The sequence below is a fragment of the Cynocephalus volans genome, chromosome 7 (genome assembly GCF_027409185.1).
Source record: "Cynocephalus volans isolate mCynVol1 chromosome 7, mCynVol1.pri, whole genome shotgun sequence".
Classification (NCBI taxonomy): domain Eukaryota; kingdom Metazoa; phylum Chordata; class Mammalia; order Dermoptera; family Cynocephalidae; genus Cynocephalus; species Cynocephalus volans.
The window spans coordinates 121,343,828-121,364,406 of record NC_084466.1 but is presented as its reverse complement, the minus strand read 5'-3'; the positions used below and the strand labels follow the sequence as shown (position 1 = coordinate 121,364,406).

General features: G+C 37.5%; 1 pseudogene; it reads left to right on the top strand.

The window, feature by feature from the left end:
* Nucleotides 1-395: 395 nt before the first annotated feature.
* LOC134381756 (uncharacterized) overlaps nucleotides 396-20,579 on the top strand; it is a 67,095-nt pseudogene continuing 46,911 nt past the window's right edge.

Genomic DNA, 20,579 nt, shown 5'->3' with positions numbered 1-20,579 from the left:
TAGCTTCCTCAGCGGTAGCATATGGATAACAATAATACCAGTCTCTTAGGAGTGTTTTAAGGATTAAGTCAGCTAATATATATAAAACACTTAGGCTATGCAGGGCATATAGTAAGCCCCCCAAAATGCTACCTTGGTTTTACATTATTCTAAATAGATATCATCTGGCGTTAGGTACCATGAGTCTAGGCACTGTGCTCAAAGGGAGTGACTTCAAGAATCCACTGTTTGCATAAAGGACAACTCTCATTTTTAATTTCTATTATAGGGCTCCTCAGCTTTAGTGTAAGATGGAATCTCTTGTACTTTTCTGGAGAGGTTTGTGGCTGCAAAATCAGGAATTGGGGGGTAGGCGATGCATGGGGCAATGATGGGTAGTGTGGGGGACAGTAAAGATGTCAGTGCCAATTTCAGAAGGAGCTGTCATGGATGCCAGCACCCTCCTGACTGGGCAAAGTAGCAGCAACCTGCTCGAAATGCTAATATGTGATGCTTCAGGATGGATCTACACGCAAACCCTTGGCTGCTGGTGGAGGATCCTGTCTTTTTCTTTTTCAGTGGTTGATTTATCCCATTGTCCACAGGGTCCTGGAAGGACTGGAAGTGTTGGAAGGGCCCTAAAAGGGCTGATTGAGATGATGCTGTAAGTGTGCAAGGGACTCTGGTGTGTTGCTCAGCTGTAGGAGACTCCAAGGAACAGTGTGCTCTGGGTAGGGTCTGGGCAAGTATATCATTCCTGTGACTGCAGCCTGGGCTGAGAGACGATAGACTACTGTGGCCCCCAAGCTACTTCTTACTCAGCCAACTGTAACTGTTCTAGTCTGGAGGCCTGGAGAAAGAAACCATCTTCTCTCCTTACTGGGAACCGTTATTGTGTTTTCATCTCTTAAGAAGTTCTGCCTTCCTAATTAATAGTATGATTAGCAGACAGTGTCACATTTAAAGTGCTGACTCCCTTGGAGGGTATAATAGTGATATACTGTTTTCAACTCAAACAACCTGGGAGTTAGGATTCTTGCCTGAAAGCTAAGAAATGAAATCTTCCTCTCTGCTTTAAAATGAATCAGAACAGAAACATGGACCAAACAGAGGTAGAAGAGTTAGAGAGAGCATCTTTTTGGGGGGAATCCCATTTAAATATCTTCTGCATGTCTGTGAGCTTTAGTTAACTATTGCAAAACTGTATGTGGATCTCGTTATAACCTGAATCAGTCATTCTCATTAAGTTGTTGGTGTCTTCATAAAGTCATGTGTTAAGGCACTCTTTCATTTATTGTGACAGACATATCTGTACTAGGTGGACACTCGACCTATCATAGATGTCAAGATTTTTGGAGTCCAAGTATGAGAGGTCAGTTACAAAGCTATTTCTTTAACTTATTAGCAGTACGGCCCTAGCCAGTCTCAGCTGCTACCCTTAGTGAAACAGCTCTCAGTTCCCAGTGATAGCCTGACATTGAGCAATCTGTAGGCTTACATTTCTGTCTCTTCCTGTCATCTCTTCAAGCCTCATCTCTTTTTTCAGATACCAAGAGAAGTTAAATTTGAAATCAATTGATAATGTCAGGTTTGGCTATAAGTATGTTCCACAGAAATTATAAGAAATAAAATTCTTAAATCATTTCATTCATGTCTGTGAAAACCTAAGATCAACTATCAGTGTTCTTATGACAGAAGTAGGCTTTTGCCCCCTTCCTTCCTCTCTCCTTCTCTCTCTTCCTTTTTTCCTAACTTGCCTTATTCCATACAGGATTTGAGAACATTTCCATTAAGCCATTCTAAGCCCTTTTAAGGTGCATGGTTATAAAGAGGAGAGGGTGTCAGCTCTGTGTATTTTGGTGTTTTATTCCTTCTAGTACCTTAGGCAGGGCAGAGGATGACTTATGTTCCCTCATAACCTCTGCTCTCTTCTTATGAGGGCTCATGTGTCATAGAGAGGACAGGAAGAGAGAAGTTCTAGGTTGAAACCTTTACTATGAGATCTTGGACAGGTCACTTCTGTTTCCTATCTACATAACAGGAATGATAGATGCCTGCTTCAGAGTGTTACTGAAGCATCAACATTGATAATGAATATGCTACTGCCATGTGAAGCGCCATTCTTTTATAAAGGGTTGGTACTACATCCCACTGATGTATTTGTGGGCTAGAAGTACAGGAAAGTGTTGCATATCTTTCCCTATGAGGAAGAGGATGCTATATTTTCTTACTTGAACATAACTATAAACACTAGATGATTAATAGGGTCTGCCTAGATTTAGGTATGGCAAATCAACCAATATTTTATTATTTTCTTAAACAGGCACTTTCTAACAAAAGGGAATGGTAAAGAAAAAATTATGATAATAGTAAGTAGCATTTTTTTTTGCTCCTACGATATGCTTAATGTTTAAAATGAGTTAGTTTATTTAAATTTGAAAATAAGTTTATCAGTAAGATCCTATTATCTCCATTTTTTTTTTCATATGGGAAAACTGAGGCATGGAGAGATTAAACCACTAGTGCAAGATCTCCTGAGTGAGAGAGGCAGGATTTAAAAGGTGGAAGATTTATATGACCTGGAGAGAAACAAGAGTATGAAGCAGGATCTAAACTGACTTGAGATTCAAAGCTCTAAAACACCATACATCCTGTGAATTGCAATCAAGGTTTGTTGCAATAAAAGTTTGCTAAATATATGTCCTTGTAAAAGCATTTTCACTCCTCTTAAACATATCAAAAGCAATAAAAAAAGAATGAAAAACAGAAAAAAGAAAAACCTCTTCATATTCAAGGAAAAATGACCACAACTCCAGCCTGCAATCTCTGAGGCATTTCTGCCCCAAACTGTATTCTTCATCCAAGGAGGGAGGAACATGAGTCAGAAGCATGCAAATTTCCCTCAGATCTGCAGACCCATCCTGCAATGCTTAACATTTGTAGGATATCTATGGCTGCGGCAGGACTCAGTTCACTAGGTGAGGAATGTGCCTGTGGAGACCGAGTTTAATGTTTTCAATGGCAAGGATGGCGTCTCTAAAAGAGAAACCTCACTGAGACTGTATTTATTGTCTAAGATCCATCTGATTAGCATCAGCATGAAGGCATGCAGGGAAGCCGTGATTACCTGCTTACTATGTAGAAAAGTCTTGATTGTCAGATACATTAAACCTTCCTGGGCAAACCATTAGGTCCCCCACCTGTGAACTTGCCGTGTGGCAGATAGCAGCCTTGCTCTTGCTCTCTACTGCATCAAATTGCCCTTGCCACGCTCCTTGCTCCTGGCCTGAATCCACTGTGGCCTCCCAATTCCTAGCTCTTTAGGAACAGCAAGGGGAGGCACTGGGGAAGGAGCAGAGCAGTCAAGGTTGTGATTTGAATCCTTGTTCTGCTTTTGGCTTTTCTGTGTAGGTACTGGAGATGCGAGTCAGGAAGATGAATGCAGGTAATCAGAGCTTAATTGATCGTCCGACTGGTGGCACAGATCGGTTCTGAATCTCTGCCATCTCAGACTCTAAATCCCAATATTAGAATTTCTTATACACTTAACTCTGCCTCCTGAATAATTCTATGTGTCATCCCCTTTCTCTCCCTCCCAAGCATGCCCTTCAGATATACATCTTTTGTTCCTAATTTTGCCCTGTTTATCCCTGGGCTTTTTATTCACCCACTGTCTTCATTACCATTTCAGTATTTCTCTGGGGAGAAGAAAGTATTCCACAGTGATGCTAAACAACACTGAGTAGAAGTGTTACCTCCATGAATTTTCACGCCTATGGAAGGCTGGAAAAAGACAGGGATCTGTCTGTTTCTGGGAGTGATAGGTCCACAACAGGGGCTATGTATATTATAATCTCTTTTTATTTATATGTTTTATTAGGAAGGAATGTCAGAGATGAGCACCGTTGCGAGGTAGATAAAGGTGTCCAGATGGCTGTTTCCTTTTATTCTGATTAAAATTGTTAGCTTAACATTTAAACAAGAGCTTCTAGCCCACTGCGTAGGTAGTGGCAGACTTGGTGAGACTGCCCACAACAATAAACCTAAATTTACATTGTGAATGGCCTTAGATAATCTTTCCCTCCCACATTATTTCTTAGCTAATAGTTGGCCCCACTTAAAGAAGAATCACTGTTTTCATTTTTAAATAAGTAGATTTAAAAATATATCACAAATACTACCCTAAAGCACAGAAAGAGTTCAGGCAGAAAAATCTGTATATTTTCAAAGAAATTACAATGTTTTCTCTAAAAGAGAGCTCAAAGGGTTCTGAGAAGAAAATATAATACATCTTGCAGGAAATAAATAGTTTGTCAGTAGAACTTAGGGAAAAGCTGCAAGAAAATGAAGTCAGTGCAGAGAAGAAACATACTTTTGAAACAACAAGAATAATGTAAGTGCTGAAAACACAGCTAGACAGGCGTGAGGAATTACAAAAACAAAATGGAAAAGTTGAAGATACTTAAAAGATCACAAGGAAGTGGCCAAACTGGAAGAGAGAGAAAACATAGTCAATGTTAAGTGTAATTGATTTCCTGAAGAAGAGAACAGAATAAATGGAGCAGAAAACATATTCAAAAATATATATGCATTCAAGGGATATTTATTGCATGCCTACTGTGTAACTCTAGATATAGGGGGGAAGTATTGAACAAAAATATAATAGAAGACAACTTTGCTGAACTAAATAAAATTGCAGCTAAAAAGACAATTTATCCTAGAAAGAAAAAAAAAAAAACTTCATTAGAATAATTGACACTAGGATATATATTAATGAATTTTAGGGATAAGAAAAATTTAATGGTCAGAAAATGAAATCTTATACAAGGCAAAATTATGTTTGGCCCTGGGCTTCTTAATAGACGATGGAGTGGTAGCTACTAACATCTCAGTAGCTTGGTTATTCAAGTAGGAAGTTATAAAACAGACGTTCTAAATATTGTGGTCTCCGTGAGCAAATCTTGAAGAAGCTACTTGATGACAATATTCAGACATCAAGAGAGGACTGATGTTGTCATAATGTGTGGGATAGTGGTGAAACCCACAGAAATAGAGCCCAAACAACAACAGAGAATTATGACTATAGAACAGACTGCAATGCTGCAAACCTTGGAAATGTAAAATTATTATATAACTAAGGATGAGTGGAAATTGATGGAGGGATGGTGGAAGGAAGTATAAGTGTTAACTTCCATATCTTTCAAAGTGGGTTATTAATAAATATTAATTAAACTTAAAATAATTGTGTGTGTGTGTGTGTGTGTGTGAATTTATATATTAATTTTTAGCTCCCACCAATAAGTGAGAACATGTGGTATTTCTCTTTCTGTGCCTCACTTGTTTCACTTAATATAATTCTCAAGGTCCATCCATGTTGTTGCAAATGGCAGTATTTCATTCGTTTTTATAGCTGAATAGTATTCCATTATGTAGATGTACCACACTTTCCGTATCCACTCATCTGATGATGGACATTTGGGCTGGTTCCAACTCTTGGCTATTGTAAAGAGTGCTGCGATGAACATTGGGGAACAGGTATACCTTCAACTTGATGATTTCCATTCCTCTGGGTATATTCCCAACAGTGGGATAGCTGGGTTGTATGGTAGATCTATCTGCAATTGTTTGAGGAACCTCCATACCATTTTCCATAGAGGCTGCACCATTTTGCAGTCCCATCAACAATGTATGAGAGTTCCTTTTTCTCCGCAACCTCGCCAGCATTTATCGTTCAGAGTCTTTTGGATTTTAGCCATCCTAACTGGGGTTAGATGGTATCTCAGTGTGGTTTTGATTTGCATTTCCCGGATGCTGAGTGATGTTGAGCATTTTTTCATATGTCTGTTGGCCATTTGTATATCTTCCTTGCCATTTGCAACAACTTGGATGGACCTTGAGAGAATTATATTAAGTGAAACAAGTCAGGCACAGAAAGAGAAATACCACATGTTCTCACTTATTGGTGGGAGCTAAAAATTAATATATAAATTCACACATACACACACACACACACACACACACACACACACACACACAAACCGGGGTGGGGGGAAGAAGATATAACAACCACAACTACTTGAAGTTGATACGACAAGCAAACAGAAAGGACATTGTTGGGGGGGGGGAGGGAGAAGGGAGGGAGGTTTTGGTGATGGGGAGCAATAATCAGCCACAATGTATATCGACAAAATAAAACTTAAAAAAAAGAAAAAAAGAAAAAAAAAAAGAAAAAAAAAAGTAATTAAAAAAGAATTTTTTCTTTGCACAGTTAAAAAAAATACTATGTCTTTTGTTTTGGGGAGTTTTCATGAATGAAATCTCTTGTAAATGAATATTAATTTGAGATTTAGTAACTTTTCAGTTACTCTTCAGTACCTTCTGGTAATTTTAAAAAAATCTACAGTGAAAAACTACATCTTGCTCAAGATATAGGCTTTAAAGTGACCCCATAATGTGAAGATTACACAGTCAAAATTTTAATATTAGTCAAAATGTTAATAGTAAAAATATTAATAGTCAAAATTTTCTTTGAAAATTTGAAAAAGTACATGGTGATGAAGGTCATTTTAGTTGAGAAAGTTCAGTACAGTACAGCTTTGGAGGAGATCACTGTTTTCTCAGTTGAATACTAGGTAAAGTAATAAGTTTGTCTTTGTGGCCATATTATGAAAAGAATATTTATTTTTAAATACCAAAGCCCATATTCAGTGCAATGAGATGCTTGCACTATAAGAGATGCACTGTCATTGAAAGTGAATGAGGAACAACATATGGAGATCTCGCTCATGCTCACTGTGTGAGGGGAATGTAACTTTAATTATCTGCACTATATAAATTTTTACTTTTCCTCTGTCTCTCTCTCTTTTTATCTTAGTGTCTGACTGTATATCTATAAGTTAAGTAAATGCTTAAATAATGTGACTTCACTGTGTGACTATTTATTTTTGAAATATTTTTATTAAAAATAGAAAGTAGTATAAGTCTACTTTGTAAAAGTCTGTCACATATCCATCTACCTAATCTTTGTATTTCTATATACACATCCTTCTATTTATCTATCTGTGCCTACTTTTGTGTGTGTGGTATATATGTGTGTAAATATATATGCATGTGTATATTCCGAGAGAGGGGTGTATGTGCTTGATATATGTATGAGTGTATGTATATATGTGTGTGTGTACACATTTATGTGTATATCTGTGTATATCTACCTAGACAGACATTTTCTGCAATGATATCCAACATGTATTAACAATGCTTATTTCCAGTAGGTGGGATTTGGGTACTTTTTTCTGCTTTTTTTCCCTTCAACTATTCAGGATTGCCAGAATCATTTTACAAGAATGTATAATATTATAAAATTAAAAATCATTTTTTCCTACTCTTTGCACATAAAGAATTACGCAAAATCAATTCCCAATACTGTATGTCATGCCATTATATCTACAGGCAGACCTGCACAAATGCTGCATTTTGTACTTAGACTACCAGGGAGCTGGCAAAGCTGATGAGCAAAAGAAGTGGGTCTTGGTTTCTCTTTCTCAGTGCTCCATCTCCTCTGTTGCACATCTCTGTCAATTTCTCCTATTGAGCCGAATTTCTCCTATTGAACTGGCTTGCATTTCCTAAACACTCATTTTCTTATTGCTCTTTGGGCTGCAGTCCTAGAGGTGACTGATGCGCCCTAGGAAGAACTCGCTATTTGTCATTATCCGCTTCCTAATCATTTGTTCTCCTTGTTTCCTCATTGTCCTTTTTCTCTTTGCATTTATGCTTCTTCTGCTTCTTTCCTCTTAGCTTGGCTTCCACTTCTCTCTGCTCTTTCTCTGGGGCCTTACACTCCATGCTCTGACCTCCGTCTACTCCTTTTGGACTTTCTCTCTTCTCTTTTACCCCCCTGGGGTGGGGCCATTTATTATACTCTTAATTTTTCAAAAATTGTTTTGAATTTAGTTTTAATTCAAGTGATTTAATTTTGCCCGGGAAGGACTGACATAGTGACTATGCCACTACGGCCAGCCTCCTAAAAACACTCTCCATCCCGGTTTCTGGTGATAATTAAAAGTATTTTTGGTAGAAGCTACAGGGCTTAGGCATCAAGAAGGAAGTCTGCGAGGTAGTCCAATAACTAGTGGCAAATGAATGCCCTGTAGGAAGAATACCCTGCAAGTGATTTATCTCATATCTGCCCACTTCGTGCAGGTTCTTTTGCAGAGGTGTTACTGTACTTCACACACTTCCACCTCCTCTGTTTAATGCAGGATCTCAGTCTGCTGTTGACAGAGTCCTCCTCCCATTATTTTAAAGATTTCTCAGAGGGTATTCTCACATGTGCTCAACAGCCCCTCTCCCCCCAACATTTTTCTCTTCTGGATTCTTATCAGTGTTTACTGCCCAAGAAGCTCCTTGAAGGAGAGACTTCAAGATTGCTGCTGCTAGTATCTTTGTACAAATAGTAATGACAAACAGATTCCCTGAAATGGTTGCTAAACATCCTTATCCCAGGTGCAGGCACTGTCCAGGCAAAAGAGGACCAGATTTGAGACTGACATCATGCTGTGGTCCTATTTCCCTAGTCTTTTCACTTAGGCACTTACGCAAACACCACTCAGTCTCTTGTAAATATAAGCAAGCAGGCAAACAAATTATTTTCGTGTAAATAAATTGGGTGAGTGGGTGTGTGGGGGGGGCACCCACCAGTTCATTCCTTGTGATCGTACATGCCTGAATTCCACTTCTGGCTTCTACATCTGAATTTTTTCAGTATAGAGTAAGTCAAATGCCATAGATTAGACCCAAACCCGTTCAAAAATAAATCATAAATTCTTGGGTTTTAATGACCTGGAATACATTGTTTATTTATCCCAGTGTGACTATTTAAAAATATTATAACTACTGATCTACAATTGACCTAAACAACAAAAAGATGTGCAATAAAGGCATTAGTTTGTTTTCCTCTTGTCATTCTGAACATTTTTTAGGTGTGAGTATAAATTGGTAAAAAAATTCTCAGTTTTTGTTTGTCTAGAAATGTTTTGGTTTCACCTTCATTATTGAAAAACATTTTCTTGGGTATGACATTCTAGGTTGATAGTTATGTCTTCGGCATTTTGAAGATATTATTCTACAGTCATCTGACCTCTATTATTGCTGTTGCGAAATACTGTGAACCTAATTGTTAGTCCTTTATGGGTAATTATGCCTTTTTCTCTTGCTGGTTTTAAGATCTTCTCTTTGTCTTTGGAATACCGAAGCTTGTCCACGTTATGTCTAGGGGTGTTTATTGTGCCATTTGCTAGGCCTCTCGAATCTGAGAGTTAGTGCATTTCACCTCCTTTGGAAAATTATTAAACATTGTGTCTGTAAAATATTGTTTCTCTCTCATTGTCTCTACTCTGTCTTTCATGAATTCCAAATGGACATGTTTTGAACTTCATGCTATCTTTCTTGGCTCTACTTTTTTTCTTATTTTTTTTTATCTGTCTGTCTCTTTGTGCTGCATTTGGATAATTATTTCACATTCCATTTCCTGGTCACTACTTCTGTCTTCACACACTCTTCTAATCTGTTGTTCAATCTGAATATTGAGTTTCTATGGTCAATTATTCTATAAGGTTTTTTTCTTTTTAAAAACTTTTTTATTCCTTAAAAGACACTGTTAAGAGAATAAAAAGATGAGCCACAGGCTGGGAGAAAATTTTTGCAAAACATGTCTCATAAAGGACCTGTATCCAAAATGCTTTTGGTCCTCCATATCCACAGGGTCCACATCCGCTGCTCAAAACTAGTTTGGGGGAAAAAACACTGAAAAATAACAGTACAACAGTAAAAAGATTAAAAACTGAGGTCTAACAAATATTTACATGGCAATTATATTGTATTAGGTATTATAAGTAATCTAGAAATGATGTAAAGTATACAGGAGGATATGCATAGGTTATATGCAAATATTATGCAATTTTATATAAGGAACTTGAGCATCTGTGAATTTCGGTATCTGCAGGGATCCTGGAACCAATCCCCTATGGATACTGAGGGAGGACTATATACAAAGAACTCTTAAAACTCAACAGTTAAAAAAAAAAAACCCAATTAAAAAATGGGACAAGATCTGAACAGATACCTCACCGAAGAAGATATACACATGCTATACAAGAATATGGAAAGATACCCAACATCATATCTCATTAGAAAGTTGCAAATTAAAACAAAGATACACCATTAGACACTTATTAGAATGGCCACAACCTGAAACACTGGTAGTACTAAATGTTGGTGATAATGTGAAACAACAGAAAGTCTCATTCACTGCTGGTGAGAATACAAAATGGTACACCTACTTTGACAGACAGTTTGGCAGTTTCTTACAAAACTAAACATACCCTAACCATATGATCCGAAAATCACACTCCTAGGTATGTACCCAAATTAGCTGAAAATGTGTGTCCACACAAAAACCTTCAGACAAGTGCTTATGGAAGAAATTCGTTATTGATAAAACTTAGAAGCAACCAAGATGCTCTTCAATAGGTAGTGAATGGATAAACAAACTGTAACCCATACAATGTAATATTACTCAGTAAGAAAAAGAAATGAGCTCATTAAGCCACAAAAAGATGTAGTTCCTCCATTGAGCAATGGAAGAAATGTGAATGCATAGTACAAAGTTAAAAGCCAATCTGAAAGGGCTACATACTGTATGATTTGAACTACATGACATTTTGTAAAAGGCAAAACTATAGAGGATGTAAAAGGATCAGTGGTTCCCAGAGGTTCTGGGCAGGGAGGCAAAGAGGGATGAATAGGTGGCGCACAGGGCATTTGTAGGGCAGTGAAACTATTCTGTGTAACACTGTGAGAGTGGATACACGTCATTATGCATTTGTCAAAACCCATAGAATTAATTTCATATTGTATACATATGTCAAAATATCACATTGAACCCCATAATTATAATTGTAATATAATTATAATTAATATGTAATTATAATATATATTATATAATTATAATTTGCCAATTAAAAAAATGCAGGACTGTACAGTACATAGAGAGAATTGTAATGTAAACTGTGTACTTTAGTTAATAATCATGTATCAATTTTGGTCCATCAATTATAGCAAATGTACCACACTAATAAAAGATGTTAAATATAGGGGAAACTGTGTGTGTGTGTGTGTGTGTGTGTGTGTGTGTGTGTGTGTGTGTGTGTGTGGGTGTGGGTGTGGGCGTGGGCGTGGGCGTGGGTGTGGGTGATGAGAGAGAGAGAGAGAGAGAGAAGGAAAGGGGGATATGAAAGTTCTATGTATTTTTTTGCTCAATTTTTCTGTAAATCTAAACCTGCTTAAAGAAATAGCCTATTAATTTATTTTTAAAAGTTTTTAAGTGTGAAGTATGGCACTCATTAAGGAAAGTGCATGTGTTAATTATCAATTCTTGGGTAACAAAATTACGACAAATTCAGCAGCTTAAAAAACACATGCATTTATCTCAGTTTCTGCAGGTCAGGAGTCTGAGCATGGCTTAATTGAGTCCTCTGCCTCAGGATCTCACAAGGCTTCAGTCAAGCTGTTGGCTGGGGCTGATATATTATATGAGGCTGAATTTGGGAAGGATCTGCTTCCAAGCTAACATGGTCATTGGGAGCATTCAGTTCCTTGCAGGCTGCTGAGCTGAGGGCCTCAGTTTCTCACCAACTTCAGCCAGAGGCATCTTTAACTCCATCCTGTTTGGCCCTTTCAATATGGCAGCTCAGTATAATAATAAGTTAGCAGTAAGTTAGCAGCTTCTTTCTTTAACAATAGAGATAAAGTCTCCAAGCAAGATAGGTTACAATTTTATGTAAAAAAATCATATGCACATAATCATGTACAATACATTCTGTTACCTTTGTCTTTTTCTATTGATTAGAAACAAGCCACAGGATCTAACCATTCTCAAAAAAAGGATCACACAAGGGCCCAAGAATCATAGGGTCACCCTATACTCTGTAACAGTGAACAAACAAAAAATGTATACTTCTGTTATTTTTTATCTGTATAATCTGTCTATTGTTGAAAGTGGGGTATGAAGTCCTCCACTATTATTGTATTACAGTTATCTCTACTTTCAGATTTATTAATATTTGCTTTATATACTTAGGTGTTGTGATGTTGAGTGCATATATATTTACAAGTGTTATATCATTTTAATAAATTGATCCCTCTATCAGTATATAGTGACCTTTTTTGTCCCATCTTACAGTTCAACATAGTACTGGAAGTCCTAGGCAGAGCAATTTGACAAGAAAAAGAAATAAAAGGCATCCAATTTGGAAAACAGAAATTAAATCATATCTGTTTGCAGATAGCATGATGTTATCTGTAGAAAACCCTAAATACTCCACCAAAAATATTGATAGGACTAATAAAGGAATTCAGTAAATTTGTAATATATAAAATCATCATACCAATGTATAGCATTTCTATACACAAATAATACACTAATAATAACATTAATAACATGAATATACAAAAAAATAAAGCAAACAATCATATTCATAACATAAAAAAATGAAATACTTAGGAATAACTTTAACCAAGGAGGTGAAAGATCTGTCTACTAAAAACTATAAAACATTACTGAAAGCAATTGAAGAAGACATAAATAAATGGAAAGTGTATCTTGGGTTTATGAATTGGAAGAATTATATCGTTCAAGTGTCCATACTACCCAAAGTGATCTACAGATTCAATGCAATACCTATCAAAATTCCAATGGTATTTTTCTCAGAAATAGAAATAAAACCTAAAATTTGTATAAAACCACAAAAGACCCTTAATAACTGAAGCAATCTTGTACCAAAAAAAAAAAAAAAAAGTCAGAGGTCTCACACTACTTGACTTCAAAATTCATTACAAAGCTATAGTAATCAAATTAGCATAGTACTGGCATAAAAACAAACAAATAGACAATGGAACAAAATAGAGAGCCCAGAAATTCACACATATACAGCCAATTGATTTTTGGCAAAAGTGCCAAGACAATATGATGGGGAATGACAGTTTCTTCAATACGTAGTGTTGTGACAACTAGATATCCACAAGTGGAAGAATGAAATTAGATCTTTATCTCACATCATAGACAAAAATAAACTCAAAATGAGTTAGACTTAAATGTAAGACCTGAAACTAAAACTACTAGAAGAAAACATAGATGAAAAGCTCCATGACATTGTTTGGGTAATGATTTTTTTGGATAAGAACCCTCAATCACAGACAACAAAATTGAAAATAGGCAAATAGGATTATGTCAAATTAAAAAGTTTCTTCAAACAAAGGAAACAACCAACAGAGTGAGAAGACATCCTACATAATAGGAGAAAATATTTGCAAACCATACATTCAATAAGGCGTTAATACCCAAAATATATAAGGAACTTAATCAAGTAAATAGTAACAAAACAAATAATCCAATTAAAAATTGGGCAAATGATCTAAACAGACCTTTCTCAAAAGAAGACATACAAATGGCCAACAGGTATATTAAAATGCTCAATATCACTAATAATTAATCAATAATAATAATAATAAATTAGGGAAATGAAAGTTAAAGCCACAGTGAGGTACTCTTCAGACTTAAAAACATTAAGAAATTTCATCATTGTGACAACATAGATGAAACTGGAGGACATTGTGTTAAGTGAAATAAACCAGGCACAGAAAGACAAATAGCACCTGATCTCACGTATGTGTGGAATCTGAAAAAATCAAACTCATAGAATTGGAATAGAAAAGTAGTTATGGGGCTGGTGGTGGTGGTTGTGGGGGCTTGGGTGAGGTTGGCCAAGGAAACGAAATTTCAGTTAGAAAGGAGAAATAAGTTCAAGAGATCTATGATACGGCATGGTGACTAAGAGTAATAAAAATGTATTGTATTCTTGAAAATTGCTGTGAGCATAGATTTTAAGTGTTCTCACCTCAGAAAAATAATAAATATGCGAGGTAATACATATTTGAGGTTAAGTAGCTCAATTTAGCCATTCCACAAAATATGCATATTTCAAAGCATCATGTTGTACACAATAAATATATACAACTTTTATTTGTTAATTAAAAAAATAGGCAAAGAAAAGGAAACAAAACAAAAATATCAGGCAAGAATACTAAGAAATTTTAAGAAAATTGAAATTATATCAAGTATTGTTTCTGACCATAAAATATGTAAAACTAGAAATCAATAACAGGAGGAAAATTAGAAAATTTAAAGATATATAGAAATTAAACAGCACACTCCTGAAAAACTGATGGGCAAAAATAGAGCAAAGGTGAATCGGTCTCTCTTTTTCCTAGAGTTGGGATACACTCTCCTGCCTTGGACATCAGAAGTCTATGCTGTTTGACTTTTGGACTCTAGGACTTATACCAGCTGTCCCTCAGGTTCTCAGGCCTTCATACTTGGACTGAGCAACATTACCAGCATCCAAGGGTCTTCAGCTGCCAGACTTCTTTCTGTGGAACTTCTCGGCCTCCGTAATTGTGTGAGTCAATTTTCCTAAAAAATCCCTTCCTATAAGTCTATCTATTTACCTCTATCTTTTTGGTTCTATCTCTCTGAAGAACCCTAATTAATACAGATTTTAGTACTAGGTGTGGTTCTAGAGGAACATAATTTACAGGATGAACTTAATTGGTTTTGAGGTTTCTGTAATTGGCTCCCCAATCTTATTAGACCTATAAATGCTGAAGACTCTACTAATAGTACAGAGAACACTGATATTTTGTGCTGTGAACTGTTTATACAGATATACAAAATAAATACATTTGATATTCCTAATTCACCACTTGTAAGAGGCAAGGAACTTCATGACTCTAAATAAAAGTTTTGAACATTTGTGGAAAACGAAAGAATATAATGATGTTGGTTGGTTGCTCCTATTGTTGCTGGACAAAGCGATGAAAGGAAATGAACTCAGAGATTTGATTATTTCCCAGTTCCAGCTTTGCACAGATAGTCTAAGAGATTCTATGTACATCTGAGGCAGAATATTCTCTCTCCTGTATCCACAGGGCTGAAGTTCCTGAAAGTCAAACAAAAGCCCTTCTTATGCAATTGAACAGTACTATGGATTGAATTGTGTCCCCCCAAATCCCATGTATTGGAAACTTAATCCCCACAGTGACAGTATTAAGAAGGTGGGAAATCCTATCATGGTAACTGAAAAGTGGAGCCGTTAGGAGGTGATTAAATTGTGAGGACCATGTCGTACTGAATGGATTAATCCATTGATGGTCTAAAGGTGGTCATGGGCATAGTTCTGATGGCTTTAAATGGACAGCACATGAGAACTGCTCTCTCTCTCTCTGATGAAGCCACTGCCATGTCACTGTACAGAGTCAACACCAAGAACAAGGCCCTCATCAGATGTGTTGCCTGGACTTTGGACTTCTCAGCCTCCAAAACTGTAAGCAATAACTTCTATTTCTTTATAAATTACCCACAGTCAGGTATTCTGTTACAAGTAGTAAAAATGGACTAATATAGATAAGTTACCAGAAAAGTTGAACTCTCAGCCTTGCAGGGTGTCTACGGTTAAAGTGAGGGCATCTGTTGCAAAAGAATTGGATCCTGTAAGTTTGGATGGAGACAACTGTGGGAAGACCCTGATGAGGCTGGGGACAATGAGCTCCTAAATTCTGATGAGTCTTGTTTGCCAGTGGCAAGAGACTCCCCACCCTCCGAGGCAGTGGCCTCCTCACCCACGGTAGTATTTCCCCATCTATCTGAGGGGACTAACTGCATTGCCTGAGAAAATGGCAATGACCTCCCTGAAGCAGTTGCCAAGCAAGACAATGTTGCTTTTCCTCAGAACTCACCCCTCATCCTTCTTTGCTTCTAGACCGATAACTATACTCAAGTCCCAGCAGGCCCCTAAAGGTGAGGTACAATGTGTGACTCATGAAAAGGTATACTATGCTACAAAAGAACTATCTGAGTTTTCTTATTTATACAACCAGAAATCTGGGGAACATGGATGGGAATATATATTAAGGGTGTGAAATAATGGTGGAAGAAACAGAAAATTGTATCAGGCTGAATTTATTGATATGGGCCCACTAAACAGAGATTTTGCATTTAGTCTTGCAGCTTGGAGAGTTAGAAAAGGCACTAACAATTTGTTTGGTTGGTTGGCTGAAACATGGATCAAAAGATGGCCCATTATTAGTGAGCTGGAGATGCCTTGTCTTCCTTGGGTTAACACAGAGAAAGGGACTCAAAGTCTTAGGGAGATTGAAATACTAGAGTGCACCTGTCACTTAAAAGCTACTCATTTATACTGGGAGGCTACAGGAGGCATAGCTTCACAATACTTTGAGAAATAGATTTGTGAGGGGAGCCCTGGTATCCTTGAAGACCTCCACGATTGCTCTTCTCTGTAGACGACCTTATCATCAGAACTGCTGTCATTTAATGGGAAAACTTAAATGCAATGGGAATAATTGGACCTTGGGGTGGCAGAGGCCAAGTGGTAGCACTCAATGCCAAAGGCAAGATGGAAAAGTCATTATAATGGACAGCAGAGGCAAAGCAACTCATGTAGATGTGTGGAGATGACTAATTAACAGTGGTGTTTCTAGAAGTGTAATAGATAGGAAGCCTACTAAATTCTTACTAGATCTGTGGAGATGACTATTTAACAGTGGTGTTTCTAGAAGTGTAACAGATAGGAAGCCTACTAAATTCTTACTAGATTTGTACAAGCAGAAACCTTTCAGGTCAAGTGAACAAAAGTCTAAACTGAATCATAAAAACACAGAATCACTGCTCCTTCATCAATTTCCAGACTTGAGCCAGTTTACATAGCCAGAAACCCTTGAATGAAGGGGAGGCCAGGTCCCCTTGAGGAAGGATGCCGTTATACTACCAGAATTTTATATTGTTAATCTTTCTTCTATCTTTCCCCAAAGGGATCTATGGCCTTCTATGAGGGTAACTGTGCATTGGGGAAAAGAAAATAGTCAGACTTTTCATGGATTATTAGATGCTGGCTCAGGACTGACATTGATTCCAGGACATCCAAAACATCACTGTGGCCCTTCAGTCAGAGTAGTGGCTATGGAAGTCAAGTGATCAATGAAGTTTTAGCTTAGGTTCTATTCACAGTGGGTCTCCAAACTTGTCCTGTGGTTATTTTCCCAGTTTCAGAATGCATAATTGGAACAGACATACTTAGCAGCTGGCAGAATCCCCACATTAGTTTTCTAACTTGTGGAATGAGGGCTATTATGATTGAAAATGCCACATGGAAGCCATTAGAGCTACCTCTACTTAGGAAAATAGTAAATAAAAGCAATACCACATCCCTGCAGAGATTGCAGAGATTAGTGCCACCATCAAAGACTTGAAAGATGCATGACTGATGATTCCCTCCTCATCCCCATTCAAATGTCCTATTTGGCCTGTAAAGAAGACAGATGGATCCTGGAGAATAACAATATATTATCATAAGCTTATTCAAGTGCTGACACCAATTGCAGCGGCTCTACCAGATGTGGTTTTATTTCTTGAGCGAATTAATGCATCTCCCGGTACCTGGTATGCAGCTACTGATCTGACAAATGACTTTTACTCTATCCCTGTTCTTAAGATCCACCAAAAGCAGTTTGCTTTGGATCAACAGGCTAAGAAGGGAGTTATGGAGCTGGCTGGGGTGATTAGTCTGGACTACCAGGAAGAAATTGAACTCCCACTCCACAATGGAGGTAAGGAAGGGTATATTTGGTATACATACTACTGTTAGCAGACTTCTCAGCAGAAACCTTACAGGCCAGGAGAAAGTGGGATGATATATTCAAAGTACTGAAAGAAAAAAACTGCCAACAAAGAGTACTTTACATCCCAAAGAAATGAAGGAGAGATAAAGACTTCCTCATATGAACAACAGCTGGGGGAGTTCATCACTACCAGATCTGCCTCACAAGCAATGCTAATGGGAGTTTCTCAAGCTGAAAGAAAAGGATGCTAATTAGGAACATGAATATATATGAAAGTATAAAACTCACTGGTAAAAGAAAGTACACAGTCAAATTCTCAATACCCTAATACCTAGCGGTGGCATGTAAATTACTTATGTCTTTTGTATGAAGCTTAAGAGACAAGGCAATGAACAATGATAATAGTTACAACAATTCATTAAGGGAAATATAATATAAAATGATGTAAATTGTGACACAGATGGTTTATATACATAATGGAATACTATTCAGCCTTTTAAAAGAAGGAAATACTGTCATATGCAACAACATGGATGAACCTAGAGGACATTATGCTAAGTGAAATATGCCAGGCTTAGAAAGACAAATGTGGCATGGTTTCATTTATACAAGAAAAAAAAAGTTGAATACACAGAAATAGAGAATAAAATGGTGAGATGTTGGTTATGGGGGGAGGGGAAGTGGGGAGATGTAGGTTAAGAGATACAAGATTGCAGACATGTAGGATGAATAAGTCTAGAGATCTAAAGAAATCCTATATACTCTTTAACACATTTTTCCTTTTTCCTTCACTTTCCTTCTTATCCACTACTAATTCTTGGCTTAGAACAAAAGACTTCCCAGAGACTAGACACTATGAGCAGACTCATCTCTGCAGTGTCATGGCATTCCTGAACTGCTCCTCTCTATTTCGTAGTCTCACTCCCTCACCTAGCCTATGGCTGGCTCCCTCTTCTCCTTCAGGTATCCGCTCAAACCTCCCCTTCAAAAGCCAGCCTTCCCGGGTTGTTCTTTCTAAAACAACAATTCCTTCCTTATTCTTTCTCAACACTCCCTATTTTCCTTTCCTGCTTTTTATTTCCTTATGACTTCCCTGTTTGTTAGTTTGTTTACTGTCTAGTTAGCTAGACAATAGTCATGGTAAAGTAACTGGAAAGTACATTCCCTAAAGGTATGAAATTTTAATGTGTCTTGTTTACTGTTGTACATTTAGAAGACTATGTGGTATATAGTAGTTGCTCAATAAATATTTATTGGAAAAATTAATCATATGAGTAAATAAAATAATGAAAGAGAGTACTGCTAGAGAAAAGAAAAATAAAAACATAGTCATAAACTTAGCATCTCCTTTCTTGTTTCCTGATTCTAACACTCTGAGATCCTATCTTCTAAAACAAAAGGAACTACAGTCATATACCACATAATGACATTTCAGTCAAACCACATATTTATCAGTGGTTCCATAATATTATAATGGAACTGAAAAATTCCTATGGCCTAGTGACACCATCATAACATCATAGCACAATTACTTTATTTTAAAAATAAATTTTGTGTTCTTTGTGTCCAAAAGCCTAAGTGTGCATACAGTGCTATAAAGTCTACAGTGCGTACAGTAATGTCCTAGGCCTTCACATTCACTCACCACTCACTGACTCACCCAGAGCAGCTGCCAGTCCTGCAAGCTCTATTCATGGTTAGTGACCTATAAGGGTGTGCCACTTTTACTTTTCATACTGTATTTTTGCTGTGTTTTTTCTATGTTTAGATATGTTTAGATACACAAATACTTATCATTGTGTTACAATTGTTTAGAGCACTCAGTAACATGGTACAGCCTCAGTACAGTAACTCAGTACAGCCTATGGCTCTTTGTAGCCTAGAGCCATAGGCTGTACCATATAGTATGGGTGTGTTGTAGGCCACACCATCTAGATTTGTGTAAGTACACCCCATGATGTTTGCACAAGGATAAAATGACCAAATGACACATTTCTCAGAATGTGTCGCCATTGTTATGAACCACATGATTGTGAGGTATTACTGAGTGAGAGCAGGAAGTCTTGTGTTAGATACATAGGTTAAAGACAAAAAGGCAGGAACTGGTACACAGTCTCTTGTAACTTGAAACACAGGGATAAGACTAGGGATGAAAATCATAAGGGTTGTGGCTGTCTGTGCTCTCTCCCTTTTTTCTCAGCTTTTTTAGTATGCTTGGCACTTTCTTCTGGTGCTGCTGCATGGCATAGGACACAGCCTCTGAGAGCTCTAGAATAGTGTAATTATAGCTTTCAATCAAGGGGGTGGTTAGAGGTGATGATGATAACACCAAGGTCCAAGGTTTGATCCCTGTACAGGCTAGCTGTCAACAAAACACAACACAACAAAACCAAATGCAACTCCCCTCCCCCCGAGTATTTCTCTTACTATCTGCATATAAAATCCTAGGAAATAAGTCCCATTGTTCTAACTTGGCGTAGGATCCGCGTAGGATTTAAACTCCAAGAGAGAGGAATATTTCTTCAAGTAAGAAACTGCAGCAACACAGCTGAGCAAAAAAATATAAGAGAATAAGCACATGGAAAGGATCGCTGAGGAGAGCGGCATACCTGAGACTTTTGCAGACAGCTAGGAGAAAAGAAGGGCAGGGGCTGTTCGTATCAGCCACACAGCAATGTCTCCAGTGGCCTGCTCCGTGGAGGACTCCAGCAGTTTTTGTCACTGAGGTAACCAGCCGCCATTGCCACCGTGGGCTCCCTCAAGCAGCAGCTGCTCTTGCACAAGGCTGGGACGTGGCTGCCATCCCCACCAATCCTTCTCAACAGGACCCCAAGCGGAGGTTGCTGTGG